Source organism: Telopea speciosissima, unplaced genomic scaffold (assembly GCF_018873765.1).
Source record: "Telopea speciosissima isolate NSW1024214 ecotype Mountain lineage unplaced genomic scaffold, Tspe_v1 Tspe_v1.0257, whole genome shotgun sequence".
NCBI lineage: Eukaryota > Viridiplantae > Streptophyta > Magnoliopsida > Proteales > Proteaceae > Telopea > Telopea speciosissima.
In genome coordinates this window covers 35,496-40,495 of record NW_025317593.1, presented here as the reverse complement: position 1 = coordinate 40,495, position 5,000 = coordinate 35,496, and the positions used below count along the sequence as shown (strand labels likewise).

Genomic DNA, 5,000 nt, shown 5'->3' with positions numbered 1-5,000 from the left:
TAATGTATTATTACAAATAATAACTTTTCAATCAAACAACTATTTCAAGAATTCCCGTGTTCCTATTTCGAAAGGAAAAGGGATCTAGATAATAGGAAAGTTTTTCCAACCGAATTTGAATATTCTATTCCGATGAACTGGCTCTTACCAGAATTATATATGGATATTCTAATGAAGAGCAGCCGACCCCCCCTTTTTTTTACTTCTTTTCCTCTTCAAAGAGGAAGTCGTTCTGTTATTACGTAGATACATACTTTCTACGGGAGGCAACATAGACATTGTGGTTGTCCAACGAGGTACTACGCATAATAAGATCGTGCGTTAGACGATTCACGCACACTTACCATCCATTTGTTTTAGATTTTAGAAATCTTATTTCTACTTTATCGTTTATCGACTCACCTCATATCTCATATCATGGTTCAAGCCTTAAAAATGGGTGGTCTCCACTACTCCTTTTCCAAATCCGAAGAAGTTCTCCTAGAACTCCTTGGATCATCTGTGAACGGCTCAACCAATTACTTCTTCGAAATACTAAAAAGGATTACAAGGATTACTTGGTTTTTTCTTTTATATAAGATATGCACATACTTACATTGATTCTTTCGATAGATCCCGTCATCCATATTGGAAATAATCAGAAACCCAGGAATTAGAGACGTAAGAGTAAGAATTTACATTCGATTATTTCAGATTGATCTGAATTAATACAAATCAAATGGATGTAGCGAAGAAATAGAATTAGGGTGCTATGTACATGTAAATTACATATCTGTATACGTAATTTATATGTACATATATGAAGATACATATTACATCTATATTCTATAGTAAGCCTATATACTTTAATACTATATCTTTATAAAGATATATAAAGCACAACTGTAATACAATATTTTATACAATATACAATACAATAATAGATAGTGTGGTAGAAAGGTTCATATATTTCTTTCTACCATACTATCGGATCTCATAGACTACTGATTCTAGTCCGCACATTTCATTTAACACGGGGAATTTGAATTTCTTTCATTCTTTCAATCATTGATAAGAACTAAGAGGTCAAGTTTAATTCAAACTAATTATTTTGACTGACTGTTTTTACGTAGATGATAAGTAAAAAGGCAGTAGGAACTAGAACGAAGAGTACAGTAGCAATAAATGCGAGAATATTTACTTCCATAATAGAATCTCATTGTTTTTTTTACTTCGCAATAACTCGGGATCTAATCCCATAGAGATGATAAATCTTTCTTCTGTAAATTCAATGGGATGAATTGGATCCCGATGATATTGAATCGGATCAATATCATGAATAACAATATCTGAGCTATCAAATCGATTCATCATCGAGAATTGAATATTGAATAGTATAACATAGGAAGATCTTTTATCCATACCGAATCCAAAATAGGATCCCAGATCCAATCAAAAATTTCGTTGAATTTTTCATTCTTTTCTATAACCTACCATTTTCCTTATACAATCATCTGATGGGGTATCGTCTGACTCGTCTTCGACTTCCATTGGTCACAAACCCAAACAATAAAAGTGAAATGGAAAGGGTAAGATCTTGGATTTTAAACTCCGTTTTTTGATGATCTAATTCTAAATGATAAATAAAGAAGTGTGAGAAAGACGGGTTCCCGTATAAAAGATCTAATATTCTGACAAATTCACTATTTTTTTGGAGTTTGTTCTTTCTTCGGTGGGACCATAAGAGGAAAAAAGATTCTTCATTCCCTCACTAAGAAGGGTAGGATCTTAGTTTGATTTTGATCTTTTTTTTTAGGAATATCCCCCTTATTGGGACACCTCTATCAAAAGTTCGGTGCTTGAATGAGATAGATAGCTTCTTTCCAATGTGTAATTGATATTACACAAAGTCGGAGCTAGAAAGGGAGGTAGGTTTAATCTGAAAGTATTCTGTCGGGGTAATTATGTAATTTTGTATCGTATAATAAAGAAATCCAATTTGTGTATGTGCTCCCCGGAAACATATGGCTATTCTATTCCATGGATCGGGAACAATCGGAAAAGCCAGACCGGTACCGTATCTCTTGGAATCCTAACCTAAATAGGGTGCTACCAACAATTGTACTAAATATATCTCTCCCCCGGCAATCGGTACTAGTTGATGGAATGGAAATTCCCGTATTTATTCGATAAGAAAAAGAAATAAAGATCCCCACTGGGAATTAGATCCCACTCTCTGTCCCCCTCTTCACAGAAAATGGAGAGATAAATTGATGGATTCATCGGATACTAGGTCGGGACTGACGGGACTCGAACCCGCAGCTTCCGCCTTGACAGGGCGGTGCTCTAACCGATTGAACTACAATCCCAGGGATTGGGGGTGTACAGCATATATATTCTTATGATTTTATTCAAACCATTTCTATTTAGAATCGCTGTCTTGTAACAGAGACACGAGTGATATATTGATATCCACATAGATATGGACTTTAGTGAGAGCGACACCGATTACTAGTAATCCAGTAATCCTTGGGTTATTGCCCAATCGATTGATAATCAATCTTTCAATGAAAAAAGACTCTTTTTTGTTTTTCTTTCCTTCTTTATTTACAATTTAAATTTACTATATTACTATTACTTTCCTTATACTTAGAGATCATGACATGCATCTAGATCATTAAAACAGAATATGTGGGAACAAAAACAAATAAAATAAATGGACTCTTTTTTTTATTCCTATTCCTCCATATGAAACATTTCTGGAGGACAAATTGATTATATCATCCTCATGATGAATCGGCGAATTATTGGGCCGAGCTGGATTTGAACCAGCGTAGACATATTGCCAACGAATTTACAGTCCGTCCCCATTAACCGCTCGGGCATCGACCCAGGAAGAATCAATTCTAGGTTTATTGATAATCTATGATCAACTTCCTTTCGTAGTACCCTACCCTACCCCCAGGGGAAGTCGAATCCCCGCTGCCTCCTTGAAAGAGAGATGTCCTAAACCGCTAGACGATGGGGGCATACCTGCCTGACTGCCATCATACTATGCTCATCTCATAGTATGAACAGTTTTTTGGAATTGTCAATATTCAATATAATGTAATGGTATGACTAGATCCGAAGAATCTTTCCGACTTTCATGATTCATTCCATCGACCATAGAATTTTTTTGATTCGTCATTCATGAACCATTAACCATTCTATAGATAGAATGATAGAATAGAGAAAATGATATTCTATATTTCTATGTAATGATAGAATAAAAAAAAAAAAAAGAAATTCTAATAATTCTAATATAATATTAGTATTAGAATATTAATAATAATAATAGAATTCTAAATAGAATATAAATTTAAATGTAATAAAATGAAAAATGAAATAAAAAAGAAAATTTTTTGAATTATTTTATTATTATTTAATTAATAATAATTAAATATATTTAAATAAAAATTCAGTATTTCTATTTATTAGTATTTTTATTAGGATTTTTTTTTAATAAAATAAAAATATAAGTATAAGATCCCCTGAGGGAATGATTTGTCCGACAGAAAAAGGGTTAAACTCCCTTTCTTCAACTTTCATTTAATTCATTATTAAGATATACCTATCTTTATTTCACGCTAAGCCAGGAAATTCATAAATGATAGAAAGTTTCTTTTTTTTTTTTTTTTTGATTGATTCAAAAAAAAGGATAATATATAATATTATGTAGAACTTGTAAATCTGGGATTGGATCAACAAGTAAAGTAATCCAATTTTTTTTCTATTTTCTATAAGATAAGAATTTGTCGGTTCGGGGCGCGAATCGAATCTCTTCATCAGACGATTCAATGAAATTTTTTGAATTTATGTCGTATTGGTACAGTACATATATCAATCAAATGAATCTCGTTCTGATGGGAGGCAATTCAAAAAAAGCAATTAGATTAAGGTCGCAATTCATTTCATTGATATTTCTCAAATATCAATAAAAATTTTATTAACCATTTTTTTTTACCTTACCCTAGACTTCCCAAGTCACTCTTTTTCTTCCTGAACGAGTCGCTATGCACATATATATATATGTACATATATTCTATAGATATAGATAGGTAGATGCGCTAGACTCATAGTGGCTAGCGGCTAATATTCAGGAATTTCATCAAAGAGGCCCTTTTAACTCAGCGGTAGAGTAACGCCATGGTAAGGCGTAAGTCATCGGTTCAAATCCGATAAGGGGCTCTTTCCACAAAACTCCAGTCTTAGCCTTCATTTTTGAGCGGAGAATAGAGATATTGTTGATATTTGTAATATAATATCATAAAGTAACTGCCCACTAATTAATAAGGTATACTAATAAGATAATACTAATAATATATTATACTAATAAGTTAACTTATAGTATAACTTAAAATATATAAAATATATATAAGTTATATAGTTCTATGAACATTTGTTCATTATTTGTTCAATACAATTAGAATGATATGAGAAGTCATCCCTGGGAGGATGACTATGTCACTACAGACTATACTCCTATTCATTTTCATTATGAAAGATTTTTGGTCCTAGGACATAGATAGAATATCTACCTAATTCCAATTAGGAATCACCAAATATTCCTACTTTGTCCATTATTCCAATCAAATCAATTCTATTGTAAAAATGTAAAAATTAGAAATCAACAAAAGAAAAAGTAAGTGGATCTGACCCATTGAATCATGGCTGTTTCCGCTATTCTGATAATAAATATGAAAATTCGATAGAGATGTAGTAGGGGATCATTTAAAAATTTTATATGCTTGGACTACGCAAGAATTTGTCGATATTTCCGATTGAATCCTCTTGTTCCTGAATCTTCCATAGGAAGAAATTGCCATTCCCTTCCTCCGCAAAGAAAGGTTTATTCCGAGTCACAACATAAGAGCCAGCTATTTTTCAATATCTTTCTTTGACTTTGATTCCAATTCCAGAAAAAGATAAGTTTAGATATTATCTATATAATATATGATTTATATATATCAGATATCAGA

General features: G+C 32.2%; 1 long non-coding RNA gene and 3 other non-coding genes across 4 annotated transcripts in view; 1 reads left to right on the top strand and 3 right to left on the bottom strand.

Annotated features, from left to right (window-relative positions):
• LOC122647884 overlaps nt 1-881 on the bottom strand; it is a 1,148-nt gene extending 267 nt beyond the window's left edge. Inside the window, exons 1-2 of the long non-coding RNA XR_006330988.1 lie at nt 454-881; nt 1-402 (exon numbers count right to left, since the gene is read on the bottom strand). The exon at nt 1-402 is cut by the window's left edge and continues 267 nt beyond it. This is a non-coding gene — a long non-coding RNA (uncharacterized LOC122647884). The remainder of the gene's footprint in view (nt 403-453) is intronic.
• Nucleotides 882-2,274: 1,393 nt separating this feature from the next.
• On the bottom strand, nt 2,275-2,348 carry TRNAD-GUC. Its single transcript has one exon. It is a non-coding gene; the product is annotated as a tRNA-Asp (tRNA).
• Nucleotides 2,349-2,787: 439 nt separating this feature from the next.
• Nucleotides 2,788-2,871, bottom strand: TRNAY-GUA. Its single transcript has one exon. It is a non-coding gene; the product is annotated as a tRNA-Tyr (tRNA).
• A 1,266-nt stretch (nt 2,872-4,137) lies between these two features.
• Nucleotides 4,138-4,209, top strand: TRNAT-GGU. The gene has a single exon. It is a non-coding gene; the product is annotated as a tRNA-Thr (tRNA).
• Nucleotides 4,210-5,000: the final 791 nt, after the last annotated feature.